Source organism: Eublepharis macularius, chromosome 15 (assembly GCF_028583425.1).
Source record: "Eublepharis macularius isolate TG4126 chromosome 15, MPM_Emac_v1.0, whole genome shotgun sequence".
In the NCBI taxonomy this organism is placed as follows: Eukaryota; Metazoa; Chordata; class Lepidosauria; order Squamata; family Eublepharidae; genus Eublepharis; species Eublepharis macularius.
This window is the reverse complement of record NC_072804.1, coordinates 31,054,928-31,074,163: the sequence shown is the minus strand read 5'-3', so window position 1 is coordinate 31,074,163 and position 19,236 is coordinate 31,054,928. Positions and strand designations below refer to the sequence as shown.

Here is a 19,236-nt window from a genome sequence, read left to right as displayed (position 1 = left end):
GAGGTGAAGTTAAGAGGGCAGAAGTATTCCTGACTTCAAAAGATTGTATAAGGAAGTGAGCAAACCTTATGCACATTGATAGGTCGGGGTGGAGGGAAAGAGTTGCATGAGCCAGCAGGAATTCATGTTCGTACTCTATCCATCTGTTATAAAGTTGGCCATATAAACCCTGTTTTTGTTTACCAAGGTTGCAGGGGAGGCAATGGCAAACCACCTCTATTAGTCTCTTGCCAGAAAACTCCCCCAGGGGGTCGCCATAAGTCAGCTATGACTTGAGGGCACTCTCCACCACATGCCAACTGGCACATTACCACTTGATGAAGAATGAATACAGGTCATCATTCATCACCATCTTTTGGGCTGTTGCTTTGCTCCTTGCAACAGACCTCTTGAAGGGAAATGGATAAGGCTGGATTTGGATATTCTGGGAGGATGGACTTTCAGCCTGGAGGAAAATGTATGCAAAACCCATCTGTGTGACCGTTGCTTCTTGATTGGATAGGGGCATTTTTGTTTTAATTTGTTATTGTTGTAGCTTTTGGATTGAAGATGAGTGGGCTAGCTAATCCCATAAACTACATTTAAAAAAATTGTATATGCAATTTAATTGGGTACTACATTATTTTACTGTTTCTTTTTGAAGAACAAAATTAAACCAGATGAAAGATTACTTATTACCGTTGCATTAAATTCCATTATGTTGAACATATTTTATGATTTTTTAAAAAGTGAAATGTAGCAAAACGTTCACAAGGCAGATGCACTGATGCTTGAACCGCGCCCCCCCCCCCCCCGCCTGCTCCCGAAAGAACTTCTATTTCTTTCTACTTTTCAACTCTTGTTTGCATTGCAAAATAAAGTTGCAGGCTTGGGAAGTGGTATGCTTTCAGTCCAGACTGGATGTTATTTTTTGTGCCAGTCAGGTTGTTGTGAACCCCCCTAATATTCATTAGGGCAAGGTGCTGCACAGACACCTCTGTTCATGGTTTTGATCCCCAAACTGCCTCTCCTTTGCTGTTTTTCCTCCTAGTAGAACTTCAAGCCTAGAAGGTAACCTTCCAAAAGGGAAAAAATCAGCAGTCAGATATCAAAGATGGAAGACAAGGTACAATAGCCCTTGGCCCACTGCCCTAGCGTATGCTAACTTGCCATTCCCATTTTATTGCTAGTTTGCCTCTGGGTGCAGAAGTATTTTACTGTTTAAGTACTCTGTTTACTTGAAAGAGAGACTAGGATTTTTTCCCTTACATGTGATGTCAAGAAAAAGAGGGGGCTGCCTTGTATTAGCATACACATTACAGTTATGTACTGTAAATTAAAAAAAAAACCATTTGTGTGTAACCTTTTTTTAGGGGGACCGTCTTACCTTCAGGGTCATGTTCCTTTTGGATAAATACAGTAGTCTTCCTGTTTCAGTCAACTGCATCCATAAATGAGTGTGATGACAAACACGCACGAGCATCTCCTTTTTCAAAACATTCGTATTTCAGGCTGTGATGTTGTCTTTGCAGGATGCAGATATTAAACCACAGCACATGTATTCTGTTTGAGGTACAGTTCTGCAGACATGCTTCTTTAAATGCTTTGATTAATGGTTCATTGTCCGACTGCTGTGCAGTCCCACATGGAACTGCACACATGCTGACCTGCCAATCAGTAGGTTTTTTAAAGCTTAAAGTACGCTATGGGGCGCTTGCCTCCCCAGTGCGCATGCACAGCCAGAGACAAGGCGCCCATATTGCTGTTGCCGACAAGGAGAGCAGGAAACTTGATTCCCTAGGCAGGAAGATGTACTCTTCAGCAGCTCTTAATGTAAAAATTGCAAACTACACGGCCATTATGGGAGCCTATCGGATTTTCCTATGGAACTGTTTGTCATTGTTCATTGAGAAACTTCCTAAGGATCAGAAGACATTAGCCAAGGTCATTCAGGAAGAAGCCTTGAAGCTTTCTAAACAACAGATTAACGTGGGGCGTAAATCCGCTGACACTTCTGCTACGGCTCTGGCAATCTCTGTGGTGTTAAAACGGCATGCATGGCTTTGTACTATGACCCTGCCTTTAGAAACAAAAAGTAAAATCGAAAATCTTCCGTTTGAAGGGACAACCTTATTCTCAGCTAAGACTGATGATTACCTCTCTCAGAAGAGGAAGGACCCAACCTCCCTCTTCACACCACTCATTGTTATTAAAGTTGAAGCACTGTATTGTCGAAGGCTTTCACGGCCGGAGAACGATGGTTGTTGTGGGTTTTCCGGGCTGTATTGCCGTGGTCTTGGCATTGTAGTTCCTGACGTTTCACCAGCAGCTGTGGCTGGCATCTTCAGAGGTGTAGCACCAAAAGACAGAGATCTCTCAGTGTCACAGTGTGGAAAAGATGTTGGCAGGTCATTTGTATCTACTCAGGAGGGTTGGGGTTGGGCTGAGTCATCCTGTAAGAGTTTCCCAGGCTGTGGAATGCTAATGGAGGGAGGCTTCACTGTATCCTGAGGAGGTTCTTTTGCATATGGATTGGTGCTTGATGTGCTAATCTTCTCTGCAGGGCTATTGTCGAGTATAGAGTGTTTTGTTAGCCTGGTGTTTTTCAGAACTGGAAACCATGCTCTGTTCATTCTTAAGGTTTCTTCTTTCCTGTTGAAGTTTTGCTTATGCTTGTGAATTTTGCTTATGCTTGTGAAAATTAGCACATCAAGCACCAATCCATATGCAAAAGAACCTCCTCAGGATACAGTGAAGCCTCCCGCCATTAGCATTCCACACCCTGGGAAACTCTTACAGGATGACTCAGCTCAACCCCATCCCTCCTGAGTAGATACAAATGACCTGCCAACATCTTTTCCACACTGTGACACTGAGAGATCTCTGTCTTTTGGTGCTACACCTCTGAAGATGCCAGCCACAGCTGCTGGCGAAACGTCAGGAACTACAATGCCAAGACCACGGCAATACAGCCCGGAAAACCCACAACAACCATTGAAGCACTGTGTTAACATTTGTAAATGCAATGTATTATATTGGTTTGTTGTTTGATTATTGTTACAGTTCTAAAATTGAATAAAAATACTTTAAAAAAAAAAGAAGAGGAAGGACCGCCAGACAGCCCGCTCCTATGGCGTACTTCCTAAAGATGGACAATGAAAACAGAGTTGCACTTACCATAACTGCTGTTCATTGATGTCTTCTGTGCAGGCACACATACCCTCCCTCCTACCCTGCTGTGCTCTTCAATACTTACCTTAGGGGACTGGAAGCTCAGGAGAAACTGGAGGGTTGGGGGCACTGCCTCCCAGTGCTGTTTTGGCAGGAAAAGCTGCGCATGCGCACCAGGGAGGCAAGCGCCCCCTAGCAGACTTTAAGCTTTAAAAAAACTACCGATTGGTAGGCCTGCGCATGTGCAGTCCCATGTGTGCCTGCACAGAAGACGTCAATGAACAGCAGTTACGGTAAGTGCAACTCTTTTCTTCTCTAATCCTGTTCTTAATTTAAAGGGCTGATCTGGCTTCCCACTTTCACAAGAAACTGCATGTTCTATAGTGTCATTTTTTCCTCCTCATAAAATAAATAGGCAGAGAGAATGCTTCAGTTCCTGTTCAATGATAGTACTAGCTGCTTTGAGTAAATTTCTAGAGAGGCAACTAAGAAAACTAAATTAAAAATTCAGTAACTTAAAAACTTGTTTCCTGTAGAATTATGTCATTTACAGCACAATGCTAAATAGATTTACACTAAACTAAATGGGCTTAGAAGGGAGTAACTCGTTAGGGGGGCATTTACCTGCAACCCTTCTCAAATTAAAAATGCTAATTTATCCTGCTCATCTGGCAGCTATCAAGTAGGGGTAGGCAACCTGGCTACTGAGTCCAGTCTCCAAGAACTTCCTGTCTTCCCATCCTCAACCATGTCACCCCTGAACCCAAAGCTATGCACACGGACTCTTAAAAGTATGCACTTCAACTACTTTCCTCCAAGTCTGGGTCCAGTGGCACCTTCAAGACCAACAACATTTTCTAGGGTATAAGCTTTTGTGAGTCAAAGCTCACTTCATCAGGTACAAAAGAGGATCCATCAGCTTACATTCAGAAGGTGGAAGGGATGTTACAAAGAAGAGCCTGTTCGAGACATGATGCAGAAGTACAATGAGGGATCTTCGTTCTTATTTGTATCTGATAAAAGTGAGCTTTGACTCACAAATGCTTATACCCTGGAAAATGCCCTTGGCCTTTAAGGTGCTAAAGGACTCAAATTTTGTTCTGCTACTGCTGCATGCTAATATGGCTATCCGCCTGAAGCTACTTTCTGCCAAGCTTCCTTAAGACTGGCATAGACCTCTTTAACCACTGGCCCCATTCTTTTGTGTGAACAGCACTTTCAGTTGCTGCCTTCTGCATGTAAGATGGGGGGGCACTTTTTTTAGCTGGTTTGGAGAACCTTGGAAACAGTCTGCTATGGTTTCTGCTATGGGTATTTAAGCTTGCCTGTGCCCGGCAGCTTGAGCCATAGGGCCTTAGTTATTAGCCCAGGGCTTGCAGCCCCGTTCCCTGAAGGTACAAATGTAATGAGTTCATGAGGCAGCCACAGGCAATTCAGACAGTCTTAATCCTGCCCCACCCCCTCTAAAGGAGAAGCTGCTGCTGCTGCTGTTGGTTTATAGTCCACCTTTCTTGCTGAGATCCAAGGCAGAGTACACAGTGTGAATGAGAATACAATATAATCGAACAGCTAGGACATTCACTGAGCAAGGTGCGATAATGAACAACAGTGAAGACAATCAGGGAAAGAGATAGAATAGGGTTTGGTAGCAAAAACAAGCATAAAGCCAAGCATAGAGATGAAATCTTTCTGAAAAGATTTCTGAAAAAATTAGCCTTGCTCATCTACATAGCATGTTTCGTAATGAGGACACTCCCCAATAGGTGCATGTCTACATCCGCTGGCAGTTCCCAACAGAGTAATATTGTCCCTACCAATGCACCTCTCTGAGCTACTTCTTATGACACAGTCCTATAATCTGAGTAGAAAGCCCTCCTGAATAATTCAGGCTTGCATAGTTTGCAGAAAGCCAGGAGAGTGGGAGCTTTCCTGACCTCAGGCGGGGGCGGGGGAAGGAAAGCATTATAGAGAAAGTACACATGCAGGCAGCTGTTGATTTTGCCCAACTGCAAGGTATCTGCAGCAGGCCCTGTCCAGACGAGCAAAGCTGCCATGGTTGCACAGATATGAAGGGCCAAAGCCATGAAGGGCTTTAAATGGGACTGAATTGAGCCTGGTAATTGATGGGAAGCTAACGAAGTTGCTATGTGTATGAGAGCTAGATGGAGCATGCATATCCTGAGAGTAAACAAGCTGCAGCATTCTGCACTAGACGGAGTCTCCAAGTCAGCTTTGAGGGGAGGCCCATGTAGAGTGCATTATAGTAGTCTAGCCTTGATGTTACTGTGCCGTGAATCCAAGTGGCCAGATTGGCCATGTCAAGGTAGGGGGCCATCTTCCAGGCTATCTGAGTTGGGAGAAGGCCTTGTTTGCAGCTGCATTTACTTGCTTCTCTAGCAGTAGCACTGGATCCAGTAAAACTCCTAAGCTCTTGCCTGAGTCAGCCAGGCTCAACTGAACCCATCAAAATGGGTTAAGATTACTGAGATAATGTATATATAAAACTCAGAAATGCTATTGTGGGGGAGCGGCCTGGAGGGACCCCCACAGGGCACCCTGTTCCCCAGGAATAAGGGAGTCTGGCACTCCAGGATGGTGAATGGGAGGTTGAACCCAATGCCCTGAAGGAACTGGGCTCTGAAGGGTGGGGCAAAGGAGCCCCCCCCCACTTCAGACTGCTGGGTTGTATCTTGCTGTGCGCCAGCCAGCTGAGGTCTGGATCTGGAGTCCGGCAGGAGGAGATGGGGCTGCATTCAGGTTGTGGAAAGATCTGGGCAGAGCCAGGGTGGGCTAAGAAGCTAGCCCACCCTGCTTGAGCTGGGCCTTAGAAGGAGTGGATAGAGTTTGGGGCTGGACTAGAAGAAGGGCCAAGTGAGGAAATACAACCCCAGGACCCGCAACCGAGAGAGAGAGAGAGAGCATGTGTGAAATGAAGCTCTTTGACTGTTGCTGTCTTGGAAGTTTCTGTTGTGTTGGAAAGAATGGACAGGAGATCACTGCAATCGCAGCTACATAGATGTAAAGCAGTTGTACTAATGCAAGGGGTACCCCTATTTTAGCACTTTCTTCTGAATAAACATGCACAAGTTTCGCCTGCAGAGCCCAGTCGCTCTTACAGGTGGATCTCACGTATCTTTATTCACAAGAAAGTCCCACTGAGTTCTTTCAGACTTACTCCCATAAAAATACAGGATTGCAGTGGAGTGGATTTTCAAGCTGATCCAGTATATGTGTATTCAGAAGTACATTGCTGAGTTCCATGGAAGCTTCCTTCCCAGTTAGAGTCCATTGATTGGCACACATGAAACTGCCTTCTACATTGTCAGACCTGTGGTCTGTCACAGTCAGTCTTGTCTGCCTGGACTGTTAGCAGTGAGGCTTTTGCCATCACTTTCTACTTGAGATGTCAGAGATTGAACCTGGGACCTCTGCCTACACAGCAGGTGCTCTGCCATTGAGCCACAACACCTCCCCAAATCACAGATCTACTTTCCAATACAGATGTGGACTCTTGGGCTGAACTGAAACTCTGCTTCTAGGCACTCCCCTGCCATGTTTTTAGAACACAGAGAAAGGCGTAGGTGGCAGGCAGACACCCATTTTATTGCACAATACAGAAGAGCATTTGCCTAGGTAACCCTAGTGTTCCAAATACGTAGCTGGAAATGAGGAACTGATTTTTATAACTTACATGCAGTCTGATTTATGTAGCTTGTATTTTCAGGAAAGGAAGATTCTAACTTGACAAAATACAGCCAGCACCATGTAAACTGCACCCCTGCCCCCGTCTTCAATACCATCTCTTGCCGGTTCAGATCCTGCCTGTGCTGTTGTGTTTAATTTGGGTGTGTGTGCGTGTACGCACTGGTGTTTAAGTCTGGGTGAAAACAGCACCTGCTGCTTTATTTATTGAAATCGTTCGTGTTGCTACTAGTACTTTACTCCATAGCAAAAGACCCAAAGCATTAGCAACCCAAAAGTGTACCTTCCCCAGAATTAAGGGAGTGGCATTAACAGCACAGTCATAGAAAGAGTTATCCCAGCCTAATGCCTTTGATTTCAGTGGGCTTATACTAGAGAAACTGCATAAGATGGATGGCACTGTTAGATGTACCAGGTTCTACCTGTTGTTTTGGGATATCCATACCACTGTGAGAAGGCCTGCCTTCCCTTGGCACCTTTCAGTAGGGTGAGGTACTCTCTGCTGATGCAATTGTTCTTCCCACAGGCTGAAAACATCTGCCCCCACTGCATTTGAATATTCACTGTTTTCTAAACAAGCCGTATCTTCTTATCCATACCCTGCAAGGTTCTTGCTTGAAAAGAACCTGCTGGCATAGTCAACTGAACGTTGAATCAGCATGACCTAAGAAATGACTGATCTAGAAAATCTGTCTCATTTCTGTTCCACCAGGAAGAGCATAATGTTCTCTCCCTCCTACATTTTATTATCACAACTGCCCCGTGAGGGAGGTAAGAAACAGACCAGCCCTAAGTGCAGCAAGGTAACTTCTTGGCTGCATAGGAATTTGAACTCAGGTCTCCACAGTCCTAGTCTACCAGTCTAGCCATTACGCCACATTGGCTTTCAATAAGCATCTCAGTTCAAGATCTGTGAACTGGTAAAGCTTCAGCTGGCCAATCTAAAACAAGAATAAATCTAGTTCCACTCCCAGGGTTGCTGAGAGGGCAAGCAAAACAGAAATCTTATGGAGTGTAAAAGAAATACGTGACAAAGCAATACAGAATTTCCAATTAAGGTTCTGCAGAGCCATCAGTCTACCTCTGACTATGACAATGATTTGTGTAACAACCACCTTGTGAGGTAGGACAGTATTGTTCCCCCCCCCATATGATGGATGGGGACCTGAGGCTGAGGAACACCCTATCTAAGGCTACCTGATGAGTTAGTGGTTAAGGAGAAATTAAAACCAGAGGCTTCTTGATCCCCAGTTTGCAGGGACTGAGTCACACAAAGCTGTTTTCTACTGAGTCAGACCCTTGGTCCATCAAGATAAGTAATTTTTAATTTTTACTAGCTTGATACCCATGCTTCGCTATGATATTTAACTACTTTAAATTCAGTTATAATACTTATGAGTATGCAACATTTTTTGGTTTGTGTTTGTTTGTTTTAGTTGGCAACGCTAGTGAACTTTTAGGGGAAGACTGGGAGAAGCATTTTACCTCAGGACACATTCAATGACTTCCAATAGCAACTGCATACTGTTCAGAATGTTGGGGGTAAGGACCAATCAGACCACATACACAAATGACCTCTGTGTTCCAACTGTCTCTGGGTGGGATGAGGTGTGGAATGTTGTGAGCCCCAATCAGCCCACATACGCAAATGATCTTGAAACCTTGAAAGGCTGGCCCAATCAGGGAAGAGTGGCTGAGCTGGCAGTGAGTGAGGGTGCAAGCAAGCAGCAGCCTGCCAGCCACACAGGGAAGCTGTATCCCTTTGGGAAAACACATTTTACCCCTTTTGACCCCCTTACGGGATGAATTTCTTAAAATCCCTTCTTAGTGGGTGTTTACGTCATGAAACATTCTCTCCAAATTTCATGTTTCTAGGTCTGGGAGTTTGGGCTGGGTGTTGGTGAGTCAGTCAGGACACTTGTCTTTATATATATAGATATGATTTATAGTTTTCCTTTTTTATTGAGAATCAAGACGGACTACACAGTGTAAGTTCTTGTGATCAACAGCTGTAACAATACAATTAGAACTTCAGTACATATAGCAGAAACTTGAAAACAATCATACAGTTCAAATACTGGAATACAATGATGAAACATTGCAAAAATAAAATGTAAGTAATTTGATGGCACTTGTTAAACAATGCAGAAACTATCCAGTAAAATCATATCTACATCCACAGACAGTTACCCAAATAGACAATCTCCTAATTAGTTGGGTGAAATTAACTTAAAGGAGACAAAGTGAGAGGAGGTACTTGGATTCTCCACCTATATTTACAGGGATTATTCCGTAAGAGAACTCTCAAAATAAGCCAGACAGATATTCAACCAGAAAGATTTTTTCAAAAGGGCAAATGAATAAATCACACATGGCATACATACAAAGCTAACTGAGAGCAGAACCACAAGTGACAAAAGGCACAGGTTGGACACTTGCCAGCTTCCCTCAAGTTTTGATGGGAAATGTAGGCAGCTTGGCGGAATGTTGGACAAGTGACAGTTGAAAAGTCCATTGGACAGCAGTCAGAGAGCGAAGCTGCGAGACCAGGATGCCTACATTTCCCATCAAAACTTGAGGGAAGCTAACAAGTGTCCAATCTGTGCCTTTTGTCACTTGTGGTTCTGCTCTAAGAGAAAGAAAGGAGAAAGAGGAGAAAGCAGTTTCAGAGAAGGCGACTGTTACCAGTCTCAAGGATAGAAGTCCGTGGAGGCAACAGCAAAACGACCAGCATTTCATGGAGAAGAGAACCAAACGGATTTGGGAGCATGTGGACAGATCCAGAACACTGGAAGAAGAAAGGAGGGCATAGATAGGGTCCCTGTCAGGGGAGAGAGAACAGAACTACTGCAGAAGCTCCCCCATATCTGCTTCATAGTGAAAGTGGTCTGCGACTCTAGGCAAGGTCTGCAGCTCCCACTTCCATACAGTATCTAGCCGGGGGGTTCAGAGCACTAACAGGCAAAGACTGTGTAGGTGTGAGCTCTTCCCGGGGAAAGTGCCTCTGGCCTCCACATACAAGATTGGCCTAGCTAGCTCAGCAGGGCTTCCTGCCAGAGGGTGGCAACTTCCAGGCAGGCATCTGCCGGGGCAGCTTCCCTCCTATCAGACCCCCATCTGTTTTTAGGGCATGTGCAGAGTGGTTGAAACTTGTACCCTGATTTTGAACAGTAGGTGCTGGGACTGCAGCAGGAAGAGCACCCCCCCCCAGGCCAGGTGAGGGTGCATGTAGCTGGGGACCCACCCTGAGAACTGTTACCCAAATTTCTATATGCGTGGAGGCCCTGTCACCAGCAAAGGTGACCAAGGTGACCCAGATGCTTGTTCTGGGCCTCGCTGGGCCAGAACAATCATGCAGGGTATTTAAAACAATATTTGGGGATCTTTATCCCATGTATACCAAGGTCTGGATCCAGCAGAGGATTCAAGATAATGAGGAAGAATAAGCACTCTTAAAATGAAAAGGGGCTTTATTGAGATAACATAAGACAAATTACAAGAAAAGAAAGAGATTCCAAAACAGCAAACTAAAAATCTTTCTCCAACAACTACCTGTCTATAAATGGGAAAACAAAAGGGTGGTGGAATGAGAGCATACAATCTGTCCCGTAGAGTGTGGAAATCTTGTAAGGTCCTGATGTGAAGAGCAAAAGACTGGAGTGCAGAGCCGGAGACTAGCTTGTGTCTTCAAGGAACCTGTGCCACACAGGATGGCAGTGATAAAGAATGCCCTCAAGTCATAATTGACTTCTTGTGTCCCACGGTGGGGTTTTCATGGCAAGAGACTATCAGAGGTGGTTTGCCATTGCCTGCCTCTGAACCCTCGTCTCTGTTGGAGGTCTCCCATCCAATTACTACCAAGGCCAGCCCTGCTTAGCTTTTGATATCTGATGAGATCAGTCTTATCTGGGCTGTCCAGGTCAGGGCGCCACACCAGTAGTAGCTAGAAAAACTGCTGCAAAGTATTGGGATTTGGGTCCGATATTTATAGTACAGATGTTCATGATCTGGGATCTGCTAATCACAAAGTGAGGCAACAATAAGTGAGCAAAAGACTGGAAGTGACAGATGGGTCTATGATAAGACTGAGCACCTGCTAGATCCTGCTCTGATTCAAGGCTATCAGAAAACCTAATTCTGGAGAATTACCCAAGTTTAGTGGTGAGGAAGCTGATATTGAAAAGGGTTTTTTTCCTGGTTTGTATAAAAATGCTTCATAGAGGAGGTTTGGAAAAACAGCATTACTATCTTTTTCTGTGAGTCTTGACTTCTCATGATGTGACCAAAGTGTAATGGCCTCAGTTTTATCATTTTATCTTCTAGAGAGAATTTGGGCCTAATTTGATCTAGGACCCACTTATTTGTCTTTTTGGCCATTGGTTTCTGTACAACCCTCCTCCAGCACCGTGTTTCAAATTAATCGATTTTCTTCCTGTCAGCTTTCTTCATATCCATACATAGTAATCTTGATTACACATTTTTATCCTTAATGATCTTTTCTAATTCCTTCATAGGTGCCCTTCCAAGTCACCATCTCCTTCTGATTTCTTGGTTGCAGTCTCCCTTTCAGTTGATGATTGAGCCAAGGAATAAAAAATCTTTAACAATTTCAATTTCTTTATTGTCATCGTCAACTGTAAAATTGTGTAATTCCTTAGTAGTTATTATTTTGTCTTGTTAATGTTCAGCTGTAATCCTGCTTTGGCACTTTCTCCTTTAAACTTTATCAGTAGCTGTTTCAAGTCTTTACTATTTTCTGTCAGTAATGTGGTGTCATCAGCATATTTCAAATTGTTAATGTTCCTTTCATCAATTTTCACTCCACTTCTAAATCTAATCAATCTTTCTTTGTGATATGTTCTGCATATAGGTTGAATAGATGCAGAGATAAAATGCATCCTTCTCTGACAACTTTGCCAACTGGAAACCATTCTGTTTCCCCATATTCTGTCCTAAAAGTAGCCTCTTGTCCAGAGTACAGATTGCGCATCGACACAATCAGATGTTGTGGTACACCCATTTCTTTTAACACCATAGCTTTTCATGATCCACACAGTCAAAAGCTTTGCTATAATTTATAAAACACAGGCGAATGTTCTTCTTCTGAAAATTTTAACTATTCCCTATTTAATGCTTAAGCAAATTGAAAACGTGATAAAAAGGCAACTTTAATAAACACATTCTAAAGATATCATCCTAATTTATGCTATGTCACCCTGTAACCAATAGAGATTGATTCTTTCCTAGGTAAGTAATTCAAATGACTAAGAGCAGAGACTATTTGTGGAGTTTGTTTCCCTAGTGAGAAAAGGACTTTGATCTAAACTGCTTCTTACCACCTGGGTTTCTACAGAATATTTAGATATTAAATAATATAATTCAGCAACAGTTTTCTCATTCTGTATAGCAAATGTTTCAATTTCAACATTTTGGAATTCTAATTTTCGTAAAAATTCTTCAGCATCTGATTTATTCCTTCTGCATCTGATTTATTATCTTATTTATTTCTTACTGTATACTGTTTACCATTGAGTCATCATTAACTTTCCATACGATGGATATTTCTTTGGCTTACTTGAATTGTCAAAAAAAATCAGTTTTGTGCCTCTTAGAGAGCATTGGAGCTGGCAAATTTGCTTGAAACTATTTCTTGATTTTCAATTTCTATTTTATATTGTTGTCTTATAGCCTTTAACAACTTATCTTTCACACAATTTTATTTTACTTACTTTATACCCCACTTTTCTCTCTGGGGCGGGGGGGGGGGGGGCGCCGAGGTGGCTCACATTGTTCTCTCCTCCATTTTATCCTCGCGACAACCCTGTGAAGTGGGTTTGGTTGGGAGTGTTTTGATAAGTATGTCATGTACTTCCTTCTGATTTTCAAATTATATCGTCTGCTTCTTTATTTATCTATATATTTCCCATTTTTATTTAATTCTTCTCTAAGCTGCACATTATCTTCTGATAACTTCTTAACACTGTCATTATTTTCCTTCTGTGATTGCTGAATCAAATCTAATTTCTTTGTTGACCCAGTTTCCCCTTTATTTCCTCTAGCTCTGCTAAGCACCTCTCTAAATGTACTGGTTTATTTCCCAGCTACCTTTTAGTATTATCAAACTTTTTTACAGATGTTATGTCTAGAAACAGAGAACTGTTGTTGTAATTTATGCTTAATATACTCCGAAGTAGTCGTGATAGCCCTACTTTCAGACTTTAATTTTTTTCTTAGTCTCTGTGTATTCATTAGATTGATATAGAGATTAAATTCTCTTTCATCAAAAAATCCCATCACTTATTCACCTTTCTGCCAACCTCATTAGGCTATGAACAAGAAGCACAGTCCCAGCGCAAATCACTACAGTCCACAGGCTGCCAGCAATATCCCAAGGCCCTCCGCCAAGCAAGCCCTGGACGCTGTCTCTTTAACCTGGTGACAGAGTCCCATTTCACCCTTTGCATAGAGGATTGGGAGGCCCTGGGGGGACAGTCTGGCATTTTAGGGTGTAAGGCAGGACTGAAAACACCACACAACAAAGCTGAAGGACAAAGTTCTAGAATGTATTACCATTTACAAACCGTATAATTGATACAAATGTTTTAACCAATAACAATAAATGAATATCAGAATATATTATAGCATATTAAAACATCATACTTGTTTGCAAACACAGAGGTTTTTACTTGTACCATATTAAACCTTTTTACAAAAAATGTGGGGGAGAGGGCCTTGAGGCCTTTAAGTTGCCTTGGACTGTCAGTTTTCTTGGTATGCTGTACAAAGATAATGAAAAGATGGGAAACCTTTTTGGATTGGTATAACATAATGCTGCTCGTAAGGTCAAAGTCCAGTCTCAGCTAGGGTTGGCAGCTCCAAGTTGGGAAATTCCTGGAGATCTTGGGGGTGAAACCTGGAGAAACCTGGAGAAAGTGGGGTTTGGGGAGGGAACGGACCTTGGCATGGCATAACTCCATAGAGTCTGCCCCCCAAAGTAGCCATTTTCTCCAGGTGAACTGATCTCTGTGGCCTGGAGACCAGTTGCAATACCAGGGTATCTCCAGCTGCTACCTGGAGGCTGGCAACCCTAGTCTCAGCCAATAGGAAGAGAAACATACCAGGATGAGGATGTGCTTCTGAGCATACCAACTAGCCTCTCTTAGGCATTTGGTGCTTCTCTGTAAGGGTCAAACTAAAAAATACTTGAAATCAGAGTTTGAATTGTCAACAGCCCAGGTCATTTCCTCACTTCAGAGGTCAACCAGGGCATTAACAGAAGTAGCAATCATATCAACAGGAAAATTCCCATGAGCTATCAAAAAATCATTTGGGTTCCTCTAGCTCTGGGGACAGATCATTTGAATAGATGTCCCACCCCTGCAGAGTTTTGGTATCACTGTTAGTCTAAAACAGATAGTGATCTGTTCATGACAAAGGGACTGTCATCAATCCACCCTTAGATCATATTCCCTTTATCAATTCCCTATATCCATTTGGATATGAAGATCATCTACCAGCATAGCGAAAGCTGTCTCTAGCCTGAAGCCAAGCCTAAACCCTGATTTAAAAGAGTCAGCAAATATGTTATCAATGTAAGCCCTAAATTCTGCCTTTATCTATTCAATAATTTCTCCCAGAAAAGGCAAATTACACACAGGTCCATTGTCGGCTAATATCTGGTTATCTGCAGAAGGTCTGATGATAACCACTTCTTCAGAAAAAGAAAACCCTCCAGTAAAGAATCATTCGAGTTTTCTGATCAGAACAGAAGTCTTGGTACCTCAGCACAAGATTTTATAAACAGCAAAGGTCTAATCTAGAGGTGGGGGTTTTCACACTCCCCAGGATCAACATGGCTCTGGGAAATGAAACTGAACTGATCCAAGGAACTGTGATTAGACAGACCTGAAGGTGCCCTTAATGCCTGATTACTGATTAGCGTCAGCACAGATCTGAGAGACTGCGCCAGCAAATAATTGTGTAAACATCACAGTCAAATGCCAATTTATGATGAACATTTATAGAATCAATTTTAGGAATAGTCACATTGCTGAATTAATCCAAATAATGGTGTTGGATGCAATTCAGCTGACACAACGGGAGTGGAGAAGTACTGTTTCTCCATTATCATCATCTCCACCTCAAAGGTTTTACAATGGGCTCTAAAGCATATTCTGTCAGATTCAGAATTTTGTTATTGTTTTGATTTTGATTGCTGAAGAACGTTTGCACTTCAGAAAGCTTGTTTCTTTGATTTAAATCTCTCTAAAAGTCTTAAAACAATGATCCGAATCATGTATCTGTACAAAGATATCAAATGTAAGGCTGGTAATAGAATATTACAATGACAATGTCGTTCTTGTAATCTGATAACTTTGCTGTTCCAGAAATCGTTTTGTCTACATTATATGTTATTTAAATAATCTGAATGCTTGACTGCCAAAGTTTAAAATGATGGTATCAAATCCACTGTTGAACAACCAGAGTCTGTTGTGTAAATTGTCTTGTACCTGTTCTTTATACATCCCCAGAAAGGAACAACCATACCATATGGTTTAACTACATATGTGTATGTGGAATGGCTACTTTGAAGGATGGCCTCTATGACAGTGTACCTCGCAGAGATCCCTGCCCTCCACAAGCCCCACTCCCAGATCTCCAGGGATATCCCGGCAACCCCGGTGCAACCCCGGTGCAAAGGTATGGAAAACAACAAACCAGGGCTCGAACAATCAAAAGCGAAAGTATAATCCAATTTCACATATGTGAAATTGGATTATACTTTGATTTTACTTTGGCTTTTGATTGTTCGAGCCCTGGTTTGTCGTTTTCCATACCTTTGCACCGGGGTTGCCCTTGGTATTTCCAGCCTCCAGGTGGTGGCTGGAGATCTCCCAGAATTACAACTGATCTCCAGGTGACAAAGACCAGTTCCCCTGGAGAAAATGGCTGCTTTAGAGGGTGGACTGGACTGTATGGAATTATACCCCACTATGATCCTTTCCCTCCCCAAACCCCACCATCTCCAGGCTCTACCCCCAAATCTCCAGGAATTTCCCGGCCTGGACCTGGCGACTCTAAGCAGGCTGCCTGTGGAAAGATTAATATATGTGGCAGGAAAAAATGCAGGGTGGGTAAGTTATAATAAAGGACTGAGGGAAAAGGTGAGGTCTGAGTGGCCAGAGAGAGCAATTGTCAGGATGAAAGAAAAAATGAGTAGAGCAGAAAAAGAGGCTGTCTAAAAGCATCCTATGCTCATTTGAGGAATTTTTAGTTTTAGGCCTGTTTTGAGTGGGAAGGCAGTATAATAAAGGTGTTTATTGTATTTTTATAGTTGCTGCCATGATTCTAGTCTAGCAAAATACTGATTTTAAGAAAATATTTTATACACAAACACTCGAAATTGATAGAATCATAGGGCTGGAAGGTACATCTAGAGTCATCTAGTCCAACCGCCTGCACAATGCAGGAAATTCACCCACCCCGCACCTTTGCTCCATGCCCAGAAGATGGCAAAAGATTGTCATGATGATGATGGCGGGCTAATTGACAAGGGCAAGAGAGGGAAATTATGCCAGATGTAGCACTTGTGTGGAGAAACTGGTGTCCCGAGTACTTGCTATAGATAAACACAGCCACCCACAGCTCCCAGAGCTTTCTTCCACGCGTTGGCAACCTTTGTCTAAATGCCTTGTCTCCGTCCCGCCCTTTTATGAACAGTGTTTAAATTTAACTGCGCGACTAAGAAGGAAATTGCGTGAGGCGAAGGAGTCGTTACAAAGGCGCAATTAGAAAAGACTTCTCATAGCTCGACGCGGTCGTTTTCGCAAAGGAGAACTGAAGGGAGGCTGAGGTGCACGACTGTGGGGAAGAAGGCGCGCCAACCACCGCCGCTCACTTGCTTCTACTGCGCCCTCAGAGACTCCGCGGCGAGGGAAACTTATTATGTAAACGGTAACACTGAACCCCGCCTTTTCGCGGTTCGGATTGGAGAAGCAGAGGCGTGCCGTTTTCTGATTGGGTGTCAATGCCCGGATTGGCAAGTAAAAGTAGGCGTGGATAGATCTTTCTGTTCTGTTAAATAGTTTGTTTTGCCTTATGCGATTGGATAGCAGCGATGGCCGAGTGGTTAAGGCGTTGGACTTGAAATCCAATGGGGTCTCCCCGCGCAGGTTCGAACCCTGCTCGCTGCGTAAATTAAGTAGTGACTTTTTTTTTCTAAATTACAAATTCTGTATATCACACAAGGTCGCAAAAACAGGCCCAATCCTTCCACTCTGCTGGAAGTAGATAAAATTGGTGAAACATAAACTCCTGGCGTTTATTTCACTGTGTCCCATTTCCATCCAGATGTGAGTAATGAATGCTTGATACAGTGCAGTCTTTCTTTAATTTGTCAAAAACACACACACACAGAATACAACACCATACAGTATTTCTAAAGCCAGAGTTATGCCACAATAAATTCATCTATAACTGCGGTAAACAGGAGGTAAACAGAGCATTTTAATGTTGTAAACATTAGTATATTCTTGGTGTGTATTTTGCCTGGATTACAAATCAATACAATTTTTAATTAATATAGCACTTTTCACTCCTATCTAGAATAGACACATTTGTCAGGAAAAGCCACTTGCAGAATGCCCTTTCCCCACCCCCCTCATTAACCTAGACCTACAAACTCGTATCTTCAGACATGAACCTACGCCTAACAGAAGAGATCCCACAATATTATGACTGTGACAGGAATCCAGCTGGACATACTCAGCACCATTCTGAAGACTCTGGGGTATGATTCAGCGCGACTCCAGCATAGGGTTGCCAGCTCCAAGTTGGGAAATTCCTGGAGATCGGGGCGGGGGGCTTGAAACCTGGAGAAAGTGGGGTTTGGGGAGGGAAAGGACCTTGGCACGGCATAATTCCATAGAGTCCACCCCCCAAGTAGCCATTTTCTTCTGGTGAACTGATCTCTGTGGCCTGGAGACCAGTTTTAATTCCGGGAGATCTCCAGCCACTACCTGGAGTCTGGCAACCCTACTCCAGCACCACAGGCTTGCCGGTGATAGGTTTAAAGGTAGTGATTGAAAAGTAAAGAGTTAAGTGAGTGGGCGGAGAAGGTCTGTTTTTCAGCTGCTCTGCTGTATTGATCAAACCTTTCCACACTGTCACACACATGCAGTCTGAAGAGCCATAAAAGAGGAAGGGCACTTTGGCTTTTGGAAGCTTACATCTTGGGAAATATTTTTGGTCTCTATGCTGCCTCACAGTGCAATCCTAAGTAGAGATTCTTCTGTCTTTCACTGGAATCGCTGGTCCCAGACTGCAGCAAATCTTTGGGATGCAGAGAAAAACTAATTTTCAGTCTGTGGGAGAGGGTGAGTTGACATGCATAGTTTATAATTTGAAAGCAATGTGCTGAGTGGGTGGTGCATGTCTCTTTTTATCTCTCTCTCATTACATTTATATCCAGCCCTCCCCACAAGCAGGCTCAGGGCAGGTTACAACAATAGTAAAAGAAATTAAAATAGTTTAAAACACAGGTAATCAAATTACAGGAAAAAATCAGTAAAATATGGCGTCTGGCATTATGCTCCATGAAGGTTGTAATAGAACCATAGGTGCCAGCTACGATGTAGAATTGCCAGGCATATCCAGGGTGGCGGGGTGTAGGGCATGGGCAGTCAGTTAAGAGAGATGAATCGCCAACACCTCAACCATAGGCCCAGCAGAACATCTCTGTCTTACAGACCCTTCGGAACTGTAACAAATCCCTCAGGGCCCAGATCTCTACTGGAAGAGCATTCCACCAGGGCTAAGAGACAATCACTAAGAAAAGCGTGGGTGTTTTTCATGGGAAGTTCTTGCTTTGGTTATGTGGAGGGAGGAGGTGTGCTTCTCCACGGGGGGATGAGCTCTAAACTTGAATGTTGTGTTTACCACCAAAAAAACACCACTGGAAATAATAACAGGGTGCTTATATACTGCCCTTCTGGACATATTAGTGCCACACTCAGAGAGGTGAACAAGTCACAGTTATTATCCCCACAATATAGCTGGGGAACTGGGGCTGACAGGAATGGCTTACCCAGGGCCACCTGCAGAGTTCCTGGCTGGAGTGGGAGTCAAACTAGCAGAGTGCTGATTTGCATTCCAGCCACTTAACCACTATGCGCTACGTAGTTGTCTCAATGTGATGAAGATACCTGGACAAGAATGCACTGGCCATAGTTGTTAGTCCTACAGAAACAGGAGTTGGCTTCGAAAGCAAAGCTAGGTTTATATTTGAACATGGAATTTATTCTGGGGTAGCCAGCTCCATTCTCTCTCATCCTTATCTACTCACAAGATCGATATATTGGAAGAAGTGTGAACCACATACGTCGT

At 43.2% G+C, this 19,236-nt stretch overlaps 1 non-coding gene across 1 annotated transcript; it reads left to right on the top strand.

Annotated features, from left to right (window-relative positions):
• The first annotated feature begins 16,963 nt into the window (after window positions 1-16,963).
• TRNAS-UGA (transfer RNA serine (anticodon UGA)) lies at window positions 16,964-17,045 on the top strand. Its single transcript has one exon. It is a non-coding gene; the product is annotated as a tRNA-Ser (tRNA).
• The last annotated feature ends 2,191 nt before the right edge of the window (window positions 17,046-19,236 follow it).